Below are 13,169 nucleotides of genomic sequence, written 5' to 3' on the forward strand. Positions count from 1 at the left end.
GAGAAGAAAAGGAAGAAGGGAGGGAAGGAAGGAAGGAGAGAATGCAGCTCTCCTGAAGGGAAATGAGCCGAGTTCAAATGACGCCTTTCCTTGATGGCTTGCAATGAGGTGGCTAATTAAAGACCCGGGAGCTTCCAAAAATACCAGAAAGTGGACAATAAGGACACGCTCTGATTTCATCACGATCAGGAGATGCGAAGGTGCAAAGCCAAGCATCTCATCCATCTGCACCTTGAGATACACAACTTGTCCCCCCCCCTTTTTTTTGAATTAACACAATGCATAAAATTACCTGATGAGCAAGGCCAGTGAAGCCCTACCAAGCACCTTTCAGTGCAAATTGGGTGCTCTGGGGTGGAGCCCCATTTTCGCTACCCCTCTGCATCCCCCCCCCATCCGGGGAGCAGCCCACCCCAGGGCAAGGCTCACATACATATATACCCATCCCCCAAAGAAGCTATGTTAAAACTACCCCTTCTTTTTAATGACATAAATGGCCTGCATTGGCTGCCGATCAGTTTCCGGTCACAATTCAAAGTGTTGGTTATGACCTTTAAAGCCCTACATGGCATTGGACCAGAATATCTCCGGAACCGCACGAATCCCAGCGACCAATAAGGTCCCACAGAGTTGGCCTTCTCCGGGTCCCGTCGACTAAACAATGTTGTTTGGCGGGCCCCATGAGAAGAGCCTTCTCTGCGGCGGCCCCAGCCCTCTGGAATCAACTCCCCTCCCCCCGAAGATTAGAACTGTCCCCACCCTCCTTGTCTTTCGTAAATTACTCAAGACCCATCTATACCGCCAGGCATGGGGGAGTTGAGACACCTTTCCCCCAGGCTTTTTTATATTTATGTTTGGATATGTATGTGTTGTTTGCTTTTTAAATTTGATAGGGTTTTTATGTGCTTTTTAATATTAGATTTGTTTTTGCTAGAATATTGTTTTTATTGTTGTTGTGAGCCGCCCCGAGCCTTCGGAGAGGGGCGGCATACAAATCTAATAAATTGAATTGAATTGAATTGAATAAATGGTGCCAGTCAAATGTTAGTACACTGAGAACATATTCACCAATGACAAATTCCTTGTGTCTCCAATCACACTTGGCCAATACAGAATTCTTCTGTTCTCTTCTGGCCTGGTCTAGTTTAGTCTATTTTCTCTTTTATTTTCTATTGAGAATCCTATTCTATTCTATTCAGAATCCTATTCTATTCTATATTGCTTTAAAAATAAAGAGAACACTTAAACTAAATATCTCTGAGATCGCCTCCTGCCGCACGAATCCCAGCGGCCAATTAGGTCCCGCAGAGTGGGTCTTCTCCGGGTCCCGTTGACCAAACAATGTCGGCTGGTGGGACCCAGGGGAAGAGCCTTCTCTTTGGTGGCCCTGGGCTTCTGGAATCAACTCCCTCCAGAGATTCGAATAGCCCCCACCTTCCTCGCCTTCCATAAAATGCTCAAGACCCACCTTTGTCGCCAGGCATTGGGATAATTACCATCTTTCCCCCTTTTTATTATATTTTTGCCCTTACTGCATGATAGATTAGGTTGAATGTGTGTGACTGCATAGCTAGGGGTTTTATTATGTTATTAATGTCTTTTAAATGGATTTAATTTTTTATTGTTAGATTTGTAATGTATTGTATTACTGCTATGCTGTGAGCCGCCCCGAGTCTTCGGAGAGGGGCGGCATACAAATCTAATAAAGTAACTAAAATAACTAAACTAAACAACACAATATAACTCCAAGTAAATCAAACTTCTGTGAAATCCAACTGTCCCCTTATGAAGCAACACTGATTGACAATCAATTTCACCTGCTGTTGTCTACACATTCAACTTTGTACAGAATGAAGTATTCAATGAGAATATTTAATTTATTCAGATCTAGGATGGGTTCTTTGTTTAATTTTTTGAGCAGTGTATGTTCTATATTCTTTATTCTATACTGCTCAAAAAAAATAAAGGGAACACTCAAAGAACACACCCTGGATCCGAATGAAGAAAATATTCTCATTGGATACAACTCTGTACAAAGTTGAATGTGTAGACAACAGCAGGTGAAACTGATTGTCAATCAGTGTTGCTTCCTCAGGTGACAGTTGGGTTGGATTTCACAGAAGTTTGATTTACTTGGAGTTATATTCTGTTTTTTAAGTGTTCCCTTTATTTTTTTGAGCAGTGTATTTTCCATATTCCATATTCTATTCCAGTGGCTACTTTATAAAAAGACCACACGGGGTCTGCATCCAATTGGGTCACCCCATTACAAAAAAGATGTTGAGACTTTGGAAAAATTGCAAAAAAAAGAGCAACCAAGATGATTAAAGGCCTGAAGATCAAACAGGTGAAGCAGGGTTGCAGGAATTGGGTTGGAATAGTCTAGAAGCCCTGATGGCCAACCTATGACACCTGTGCCACAGCTGGCACGTGTGGAGGCAGCCACCCTAGAACTTCCTGGTTTCTGGTGAGCATGCTCAGTAAGCAGAATGTACTGCTATCAGGCTTGCAAAGTTAGTCCTCGCTATTTGCTCCCTCTCTTCCCTGACTTAATGGTAAGTGGGCTGGTGGGGGGGGGGGCGGACGGGGGGCGGCTGGAGAAACCCTGGTTGGTCCCCACCTCGCTGCCCCATTCACACGTTCCGCCCTCGCTGCTGCCCAGTTCTGGAGCCGAAGGGCCACAGCAGGGTCGCCAAACACTCTTCTCCCTCCGCTGAGAAAATAGAAAGGTAAAAAAAAAAGGGAGATAGAGATAAAAAAGGAAGAAAGGAGAGGAGGGGAAAGAAGATGAAAGAGAAGGAAAGGAAAGGAGGCGAGGAAAGAGAAGAAAAGGAAAGGAGGGGAAAGAAGATGAAAAAGAAGGAAAGGAAAAGAAAGGAAAGGAGGAGTAAGAAGATGAAAGAAAAGAGAAGGAAAGGAAAGGAGGAGCCTGAGCCGAGAGCGGGTCGCCTTTTGGCCAGGAAGCCCCTGAGGGAGCCGGACCCGCCAAGCTGCGGACTGGGCTGGCGGCCACGTGCGCCAACGGGGGACTCCCAGGTCCCAGCGCCGGACCAGCAGCTGCAGGAGTTGGAGAGGTAGGCGAAACCCCCCCCCGGCCCCTTCCCGCCCCTTCCGTGCAGCACTGCCCAAGGGCCACGCAGGTGTGAGTAGCGAGTAGGAGGGTGTGCGTGTATCATGCACGGCTGTTGGGGTGGTGGGGAGTTTTCAAAGACTTTGTCGCGAAACTTTTAATCCAGCGCGGAGCCTCCAGGCGCCCTGCAAACACCCCAAGCGCTCGGAGCGGGCTTCTCCCGGCTCCTTCAAGTTAGCAGACCGCCCCGCTTTCCCTCCAAGGTTGCAGCGACGTTAAGAAGGAGGGAGGGAGGAGGAGTGTGTGTGTGTGTGTGTGTGTGTGTGTGTGTGTGTGTGTGTGTGTGTGTGTGTGTCTGAATGCATGCACAGGCGAGAGCTCGGTTGGTGATGGTGGTGGTGAGATTATTTATTTATTTATTGATTGATTGATTGATTGATTGATTGATTGATTGATTGGATTTGTATGCGGCCCTTCTCCGTGGACTCGGGGCGGCTAACAACAGTGATAAAAGCAGCATGTAACAATCCAATTGATTGAAACAACTTAGGAATCTCCTGGGAGGAAACAGAGCCTCCACCCTCCCTGTGGTTTCCCCAATCGCATGCATTATTTGCTTTTAAATTGATTCCTATGGGGAAAATTGCTCCTTCTTACAAACGTTTCTACTTAAGAACCTGGTCAAGGAATGAATTAAGTTCGCAAGTAGAGGTACCACTCAGTGGTACCCCTACTTAAGAACGCCTCTACTTAAGAACTTTTCTAGAGAAGAACCAGGTGTTCAAGATTTTTTGCCTCTTCTTAAAAACCATTTTCTACTTAACAACCAGAGACCGGAAAAATTTCCCAGGAAATTTGAGAGCGGCACGAAGGCCCGGACAGTTTCCTGCCATTCCCCTTGGCTTTCTCTCTCTGGCGCAGTGTATGGGACGCAGCCTCGCGCCGGGTGTATTGGAGGCGCATGCTCCTCCTTGCTGCCTTTTTTTTTTTAAGCCTTAAAGTTTTGGATTTTTTTTATTCCCCTCATCTCACCTTCTTATTTATTTATTTATTTATTGGACTTGTATGCCGCCCCTCTCCATAGACTTCTTCCTTTGGCAGCGACTGTCTTCTTCCTCCTCCTCCTCCCACCCAAATTCTGAGCTTTTATTTCTTTCCTAACGTGTTTGCACGCATTATGTGCTTTTACATTGATTCCTATGGGAAAAATTGCTTCTACTTACAAACTTTTCTACTTAAGAACCTTGTCACGGAACGAATTAAGTTCTGAAGTGGAGGTACCATTGCACTCAATAAATTCATTTCAACCAACTGAAGACACACACACAAACATACACACAGCATTCAACACATTAAATTATTCAAAATAGTCAGAGGAAAACACAGGACAAACAAACCATGAACAGAGTCATATTTTCTCCATATACCAAGCTATACCGTTATTATTAAAACTAATTTAGAATTCATATTCTCCATAGTATCCTGTCTAAAAATTCAACTAGAAACATGGAAACATAGAAGTCTGACGGCAGAAAAAGACCTCATGGTCCATCTAGTCTGCCCTTATACTATTTCCTGTATTTTATCTTAGGATGGATATATGTTTATCCCAGGCATGTTTACATTCAGTTACTGTGGATTTACCAACCACGTCTGCTGGAAGTTTGTTCCAAGGATCTACTACTCTTTCAGTAAAATAATATTTTCTCACGTTGTTTTTGGTCTTTCCCCCAACTAACTTCAGATTGTGTCCCCTTGTTCTGGTGTTCACTTTCCTATTAAAAACACTTCCCTCCTGGACCTTATTTAACCCTTTAACATATTTAAATGTTTCGATCATGTCCCCCCTTTCCCTTCTGTCCTCCAGACTATACAGATGGAGTTCATGAAATCTTTCCTGATACGTTTTATGCTTAAGACCTTCCACCATTCTTGTAGCCCGTCTTTGGACCCGTTCAATTTTGTCAATATCTTTTTGTAAGTGAGGTCTCCAGAACTGAACACAGTATTCCAAATGTGGTCTCACCAGCAGTCTATATAGCGGGATCATAATCTCCCTCTTCCTGCTTGTTATACCTCTAGCTATGCAGTGACTGCACTGTTCACCCATTTTGAGAAATCACTACCCCTAAATCCTTCTCTTCTGAGGTTTTTGCCAATACAATTCTCAGATTGAGGATTCCTTTTCCCCAAGTGCATTATTTTACATTTGGAAACATTAAACTGCAGTTTCCATTGCTTTGACCATTTATCTAGTAAAGCTAAATCATTTACCATATTACAGACACCTCCAGGAATATCAACCCTATTGCACACTTTAGAGTCATCGGCAAATAGGCAAACCTTCCCTACCAAACCTTCCCCTATGTCACTCACAAACATATTAAAAATAATAGGACCCAGATAGGACTAATGAGAATTCATTTTCTATAATTTATCCTTTATTGAGCACATTTAAAATAGTCCATTTTTCATGTGTAAATTACCCTGGACACATGCTATCTAAGGTTTCCAACCCAGAGATTTATTAAAATGTAAATCTATTCCAGATTATAAAAAGTTAACATAATAAAAGAGATAATTCCCCAAAAAAGGGCTAATGAAGAATATTCACTTGATTTTACCAGATCTAAGTAATCCAAACCCGAAATAGCTTCCGCAGACATTCCCTTCAATGTCTTAGAAAAATTGTAGAATTATTATTTGCTTAATAATTCAAGACTCCAAGTGTGACAGATTACCCAAGATAACAGTGTAAAATAATCCCACTTCAAACACTTGTACGAATGCATGATTTATGCGGGTAAATGAATGTAAATAAAGCTTATCCTCCAGATTTTGAGATCTCTATAGACTCTTTTCAATTATTCTATTTTTTTTTTTAAATCAATTATCCATTTCTGGAAAGTCTCCTGTCTCAGGAATTCACAATGAATAAACAACTTTGGCAGCTGACATTTTATGCCTGTTTAATTCTTCTTACGGTGCTTTTATTTATTTATTTATTTGTGGGATTCATCTGCTGCCCAGTTCCAAGTTGGATTCCGGCCAGCTTACAATATTAGCAATAAGCCTAGAAGATCGGCAGCAGAAAAAGACCTCATGGTCCATCTAGTCTGCCCTTATACTATTTCTTGTATTTTATCTTAGGATGGATATATGTTTATCCCAGGCATGTTTAAATTCAGTTCCTGTGGATTTACCAACCAAGTCTGCTGGAAGTTTGTTCCAAGCATCTACAACTCTTTCACTAAAATAATATTTTCTCACGTTACTTCTAATCTTTCCACTTTAACATATTTAAGTGTTTCCATCATGTCCCCCCTTTCCCTTCTGTCCTCCAGACTATACAAATTGAGTTCATGAACTCTTTCCTGATAAGTTTTATTCTTAAGACCTTCCACCATTTTTGTAGCCCGTCTTTGGACCTGTTCAGTTTGATCCATATCTTTTTGTAGGTGAGGTCTCCAGAACTGGACACAGTATTTCAAATGTGGTCTCACCAGCATTCTATACAGCAGGATGAAAATCTCCCTCTTCCTGCTTGTTATACCTCTGGCTATGCAGCCAAGCATTCTACTTGCTTTCCCTACCACCTGACTGCACTGTTCACCCATTTTGAGAATGTCAGAAATCACTACCCCTAAATCCTTCTCTTCTGAAGTTTTTGCTAGCACAGAAACTGCCAATGCAATACTCAGATTGAGGATTCCTTTCGCCCAAGTGCATTATTTTTCATTTGGAAACATTAAACTGCAGTTTCCATTGCTTTGACCACTTATCTAGTAAAGCTAAATCATTTGCCATATTACAGACGCCTCCAGGAATATCAACCCTATTGCACACTTCGGCAAATAGGCAAACCTTCCCTACCAAACCTTCCCTATGTCATTCACAAAGATATTAAAAAGAATAGGACCCAGAACAGACCCTTGTGGCACACCGCTTGTAACCAGGCTCTGCTCAGAATACTCGCCATTAACAACAACCCTCTGATATCTACGCTTCAGCCAACTGCAAATCCACTGAACTAAATACCAACAGTATAAAATATGTAAAAAACATTAAGTACAACAAAATGATATAAATATAATGTAATCCTGAAAATCATCCATACAGCTTTCTAGTTTTCCAATACGATAAAGAAATTTAAGACGTATTGAGTGCCATTTACTATTGGATAGCCTGCCACTATTTTGCACAAGCTGTTGATAATCAAGTGAAGATATCAGGGTAGGAGATGGATTCATGATCAAGTTGATCAACTGGGATCAAATTTCAGTGTTGGATTAGATCCAATCTATTTGACAAATTGATCCAAGACATAAACTTTCACCCTAATCCCGAGTTAATTATTTATGCCATATTACGAAACCTGACTGGTAACACTTCAAGAAATGATAGTTAAGTGACTTGTAATCCTTGGATTATTTATTCTTCATGCATTATTTATACATTCCTTGATATACTGGGGGGGTGGGGGGGGGGCAAAGACTTTCAGGACGTTTGCAGACCTAAGCAGTAATGCAAAACTAATCCTTGATTTTACAAGCTAATAAACATAGCAGTGAAGGAAAGGGAGGTGGGAAGGAAAAAGGAAAACCCATATACAGTGATACCTTGTCTTACAAACTTAATTGGTTCTGGGATGAGGTTCTTAAGGTGAAAAGTTTGTAAGACGAAACAATGTTTCCCATTGGAATCAATGGAAAAGCGATTAATGCGTGCAAACCCAAAATTCACCCCTTTTGCCAGCCGAAGCGCCCGTTTTTGCACTGCTGGGATTCCCCTGAGGCTCCCCTCCATGGGAAACCCCACCTCCAGACTCCTGTGTTTTTGTGATGCTGCAGGGGAATCCCAGCAGCGCAAAAATGGGTGCTTCGCTGGCAACGGAAGTCTAGAGGTGGGGTTTCCCAGTGAAGGGCGCATCAGTGAAATCGCAGCATTGCAAAAACACTGAAGTCCTCGAAACCCCACCTCCGACCTCTGTGTTTTTGCGATGCTGCAATTTCACTGAGGCTCCCCTCGCTGGGAAACCCCACCTCCGGACTTCCGTTGCCAGCGAAGCACTCACTTTTGTGATGCTGGGATCCCCTGCTGGAATTCCCCTGCAGCATCGCAAAAACACAGAATTCCAGAGGTGGGGTTTCCCATGGGGGAATCCCAGCAGCGCAAAAACAGATGCTTCGCTGGCAACGGAAGTCCGGAGGCGGGGCCTCCCAGTGGCACCATTGGGTTTGTAAGGTGAAAATAGTTTGTAAGAAGAGGCAAAAAAATCTTAAACCCTGGTTTGTATCTTGAAAAGTTTGTATGACGAGGCGTTTGTAAGACGAGGTATCACTGTATATAGTTATTGTATAATATAATAACAGAATTGAGAGCTTGGAGGTCTTCGAGTCCAGCCCCCTGCTTAGGCAGGAAACCCTACACTGCTTCAGACAAATGGTTATCCAACATCTTAATTTCTAGTGTTGGAGTATTCACAACTTCTGGAGGCAAGCTGTTCCACTGGTTAATTGTTCTGTCAGGAAATTTCTCCTTAGCTCTAAGTTGCTTCTCTCCTTGTTTAGTTTCCACCCATTGCTTCTTGCTCTACCCTCAGGTACTTTGGAGAATAGTTGGACTCTCTATGTATCCATCTCTATCTATCTATCTATCTATCTATCTATCTATCTATCTATCTATCTATCTATCTCTTTCTATCTGTCTGTCTGTCTGTCTGTGTCTGTCTGTCTGTCTGTCTGTCTGTCTGTCTGTCTGTCATATCTCCCTGTCTGTCTATCTATTCATCCATTTATCTATTTATCTTATATCTCTGTTTATTTATCTATCTCTCCAAACCATCCATCATGTATGTATGTATGTATGTATGTATGTATGTATCTATCTATCTATCTACCTACCTACCTACCTACCTATCTATCTATCTATCTATCTATCTATCTATCTAATCTATGTACCTATCTGTCGTATCTCCCTGTCTGTCTATCTATTCATCCATTTATCTATCTATCTTATCTCTCTGTTTATTTATCTATCTCTCCAAACCATCCATCATCTATGTATGTATGTATGTATGTATGTATGTATGTATGTATGTATGTATGTATTTATCTATCTATCTACTTATCTATCTATCTATCTATCTATCTATCTATCTATCTATCTATCTATTTATCTATCTAATCTATGTACCTATCTGTCGTATCTCCCTGTCTGTCTATCTATTCATCCATTTATCTATCTATCTATCTTATCTCTCTGTTTATTTATCTATCTCTCCAAACCATCCATCATCTATGTATGTATGTATGTATGTATGTATGTATGTATGTATGTATGTATGTATGTATGTATTTATCTATCTATCTATCTACTTATCTATCTATCTATCTATCTATCTATCTATCTATCTATCTATCTATCTATCTATCTATCTATCTATCTAATCTAAGTACCTATCTGTCGTATCTCCCTGTCTGTCTATCTATTCATCCATTTATCTATCTATCTTATCTCTCTGTTTATTTATCTATCTCTCCAAACCATCCATCATCTATGTATGTATGTATGTATGTATCTATCTATCTATCTATCTATCTATCTATCTATCTATCTATCTATCTATCTATCTATCTATCTATCTATCTTTGGAGAATAGGTTGACTCCTTCTTCTTTGTGGCAACCCCTGAGATATTGGAGGACTGCTATCATGTCTCCCCTGGCCCTTCTTTTCATTAAATTAGACATTTCAGTTCCTGCAACTGTTCTTCGTATGTTTTAGCCTCTAGTCCCCTAAAACATCTTTGTTGCTCTTTCCTAAACTCTTTCTAGAGTCTCAACTTCTTTTTTTACATCGTGGCGACCAAAACTGAATGTAGTATTCCAAGGCATTACAAAGTGGTGTTAACACTTGACATGTATTAACACTTCCTCACATGACTAGTGGTGATAGAAAGACCTCGAGTAGGCATACACAACAACTGTGACATATCTTAGGAGAGCAAAACTAGTGGTTCTTTCCAGCAGAGATAATGCAATAGCTATTCCGTCTCTTTCCTGTGCATTGCAAAGGCTGTTGGGAAAAAATTGTTTCAAAGCTATACGCCTACCTACAATCTTTCATCCAATAAATCTCACCTGGATCCTGGAGGCTTCTTGAAGAGGTTCTTACTAGAGGAGTCATCAGTAACCTACCTCTGCAGCTGGGTGGGAAGCCATTCCATTTTGTCATCATTGATTTTGCAGCCTCCTCTTCCTCCACAAATGCCCCAACAGATGTATATGTGTGCCTGGATTGATTGAGTTATGATTGAGTTATGGGTTTTTAACTAGGATTTATAGTTTTAGATTTTTCATGTTTGACTTCTTCTTTTTTTTAATATAAATATAAATAAATTTATTGAATATATACATTAAAAACAGGGTACAGAAAAGCAAAAGGGATATATATAATATACATTCTGACATTTATAATTTACTTATATAGTACACGTAGGTGGGGAGGGAGAAAAGAAGAAAGGTGGGGGGTTGGGGAAGAAGGGAAAGAGATATAAGGGGAAGGGGGATAGGAAATTGGAGCAAAAGAGGAGTGGTAAGAAGAGAAGGCCAGCGTTAGAGCTGGGGCTTTCATGCTTTGCGGCCTGTGGTTTGAGCACATAGGTGGTGTAAATTTCCCTAAAGTTTTGTCCATATGTTTTTGATGTAATTATTAGTGCCAATACGTATCAGTGGTTCAAGGGTTTGTTTTCTTTGTAATTTAAAGTTCGTGTCAATCGATGTTTACAGTTTGTCGTTTCAGTTTGATGTTATGATTTGTGATGTAGGTTGCTAGTTTTTCAAGTTGTTTTTGTTGGATATTTTTCTTGATGAATAATTTTTAAGTCATTCCTTTTTTTTAACCAGAGGTACCATTTGTCCCATGCTTTGTAGAAATCTTTTTTTTATTGTATCTGTATTTTTTTATTTTGCTGTAGACTAACCTGAGTCCTTCGGGATCGGGCAGCATAGAAGACGATTTCTATTTTGTTGATGCAAAATTTTTGGAGCAGAGGAGTCCAGATGTTTTGAAGGGCTGGGATGACATTTCAGGCCCCTTCTGGACGGTCTTCTAGAAAAGAGCCAAATTGCGTTCCCCGTCTCTAATCCTAGGACAGACCAGAATTAAAAGAGTACATTAGAGAGAGAATAATAAGCCAAGCGCTTATTTCAGGATTCAAAACAATATAAGACAGAGTCTTATTTTTAGGGAAACATGATATATAGGTAGGTAGATAAATAGATAAATAGATAGATGGATGGATGGATGGATGGATGGATGGATGGACGGGTGGGTAGGTAATTGGTAGGTAGGTAATTGGTAGATAGGTAGGTAGGTAGGTAGATACCACATTTTCCCCAAAATAAGACCTCCCTTGATAGTAATAATAATACTAATAATTGTTTGTTTATTTATTTATTTTATTTTATTTTATTATTTTATTTTATTTTATTATCTATCTATCTATCTATCTATCTATCTATTTATTTATTTATATGTCGCCCCTCTCTGCAGACTCGGGGCGGCTAAAGACAATGATAAAAACAGCATGTAGAAATCCAATTAATAAAACAACTAAAAACCCTTAGCTAAGGGGTATATTAATTTCCCCATGCCTGGTGACATAGATGAGTTTTCAGAAGTTTACGAAAGGCGGTCCTAATCTCCGGGGGGGAGTTGGTTCCAGAGGGCTGGGGCCACCACAGAGAAGGCTCTTCCCCTGGGCCCTGCCAGACGAGATTGTTTAGTCGACGGGACCCGGAGACCCACTTATTTCAGGGTTCAAAAAAATATAAAGACAGGGTCTTATTTTCAGGGAAACACGGTAAACGAATGGTTGTAAGCCCAAGGCAGCCCGTACTATGATAATTCAGAAATAAATGAACTGAATATCATTGGATTCTCCTGTGACTCCATGTCCTTCTATATTTGGATGTTTAACAAAACTCTCTAGTTCCATGTTCGGTGTTGAAATTAAACAAAAAAAATGGGATTTAACTGGGATTTGTTTTTCTTTTTCCGATTCTACTTCTCTTATCCAGCCACTGATGAGCTGCAAAGGGAATATTAAACCATTCTCACCTCCACTTTGATGCTATGTCAATATTAATGACACCGGTAAAGAGTCAGATAATACGCTTCCATATTAAAGGGTATAATATTCTTTTTCTTTTAACACAAAGGAAGCCCTTCTGCTATTTTATTGTCAGCTGCACGAATCCGTATTTGTGTAGTCCAATGTAATCGTTTACATTATGGGCTCCTGTAGCTGTCCCTCAATAGCTTACAGAATATTTTAAAAATGCAATATTCGGCCCATAAAGGGCTGTTTATCCTCTAAAGAGACCTCTGTGGCATTGATGGAAATTTAAAACATGCACACCAGATGTTTCCGCAGAATAAAAACCCAATGTGGAGTAGAAATAAGATAATAATATCTAAATCCAAACACCTTTGTTTGCTTCAGTGACCCCCGAGTGGAAAAATGAGTCTCCCCTCAATTTTTTCCAACCCCCCATATATATATATATAATTAGAAAATCAAGGCACATATTTTTTAATCTTGCTTACTGTAAGCCAAATACATCGTGAGAAGAATAATCTTTTTTGCTTTATAATGATATTGTTGTGGTTGGTTGCACAGGCAGCCAGATGTTTTAGAGTGGATTTGGCATTTTTATCCAATTATAGTTATTTCTGGAGAAGGCTCACCAAATGGTGGTGATTTATGATCAAGTCAAGCTTTCTTCTGAAATCTTAATACTCCGCCGTGATATATAGGGTTCTAAGCAAAGTTGCTCTTTTGTAAATTAAATTTTTGGGAGGTCAATTAATTCTAATTTTCTGCAGTGGTTCTATGGCGGTAAGTCCTAACATGGCAATAATTTGGGGAGTTTGTTCCACAGTCTTTGAATTTTAATTGTTCCATATTGATATGATGATGATGATGATGATGATGATGATGACGACATTATAATTATAATTATTATAATGGTGATGATCTCTTATTAATCATTTAGGTGAGGTGGGAGGTGTAGAAACCACCATTAAACAAAATG

The 13,169-nt window shown here is 40.3% G+C and overlaps 1 long non-coding RNA gene across 1 annotated transcript in view; it reads left to right on the forward strand.

Moving 5' to 3' along the window:
* Positions 1 to 2,483: 2,483 nt before the first annotated feature.
* LOC139175325 (uncharacterized) overlaps positions 2,484 to 13,169 on the forward strand; it is a 32,899-nt gene continuing 22,213 nt past the window's right edge. Inside the window, exon 1 of the long non-coding RNA XR_011560509.1 lies at positions 2,484 to 2,555. This is a non-coding gene — a long non-coding RNA (uncharacterized lncRNA). The remainder of the gene's footprint in view (positions 2,556 to 13,169) is intronic.

This window comes from Erythrolamprus reginae, chromosome 13 (assembly GCF_031021105.1).
Source record: "Erythrolamprus reginae isolate rEryReg1 chromosome 13, rEryReg1.hap1, whole genome shotgun sequence".
Lineage (NCBI taxonomy): Eukaryota > Metazoa > Chordata > Lepidosauria > Squamata > Dipsadidae > Erythrolamprus > Erythrolamprus reginae.